Here is a 1,120-nt window from a genome sequence, read left to right on the forward strand (position 1 = left end):
GCAAGCAAGCGTCAAAAGCAAGCAAAGGTCCAGGGCTGTTCGAAAAATAAATCGGGCTTATTTTTCAGTGAAACCTACCCTGTTTGTGCTATAGTTTGCTCCACATCAAGTCGTAAAGGCAATTTTTACATTTCAATGAGAACGAGCCAGCTAACCCCATCGTACGATGACCTACGACGTTTGTGACCACGGCTTTATATGTTCTAAGTATTGCGCCCGATTATTCCCAAACGTACGACGTACAGCGCTATTACGCGTATGAAATCCCATCGCGGTAAACCGTGTTATATATGTGACCGGGGATTTAGAAAACGCCTACTTAATCCCATAACCTTCTCAATTTGCCAGCAGTAGGTGATTTTAATCCAAGCCAAAGGTTAGACCTTCCGCTTTTTTCACAGACCTTGCTGTCCTTTTCCGTGTCAAAATGGCGGCACCTGCGCTGGATATATGTTCATCATGTTCCGTTTTGCCACTTCCATAAAAGTTATCAGAAATATTTCTATTTCACCCATACCACGGGTATGGGTGGATTATATATGGCCTCCTTCGGTCAATATTGGTCATGGTAAAATCCTAATTGATATCAGCCCTACAGTGTCGACTGTGGCTAAACAGTTGGGTGGATTACATTTCACTATTGCCACCTGTATCGGTTGGAATATCTTCCTTTCCTGATGTTCTTCCTGTCACATCTTTAAATAGATTAATCTCTGTCATCATGGGCGGAATGACCAGAATTTTTTTTAATTCAATTTTGGACTGGGTTGATTATACAAAGGCCCATGTTTTGAGTGGAAGTTTTTCTGGACTAGTCTATTTTTGCTATTTTACACAGGGTGCGATGGAAGAGTCCATTCTTGCCGGAGTGATTTATTATTCATCTTAGGTCGATTATACAAAAGTCCTTCTAGATAAAGTGCGACTGCTCACCTTTACATAAGGGTGTTGCTGGGAGAGTCAGTTCTTTCACGGAGGGGGGATTTACTTTGCAAATCAATTTTGAATTGGCGTGGTGATAAGAAATTATGTCTTTTTCATTTTGGGCCGGGTGATTAATGGAAATGTTTTTGAACTGGTCCATTTTAACTGGAAGTGCATAATGAAGAGTTCATTCTCG

The sequence above is a fragment of the Branchiostoma floridae genome, chromosome 15 (genome assembly GCF_000003815.2).
Source record: "Branchiostoma floridae strain S238N-H82 chromosome 15, Bfl_VNyyK, whole genome shotgun sequence".
Taxonomy (NCBI): domain Eukaryota; kingdom Metazoa; phylum Chordata; class Leptocardii; order Amphioxiformes; family Branchiostomatidae; genus Branchiostoma; species Branchiostoma floridae.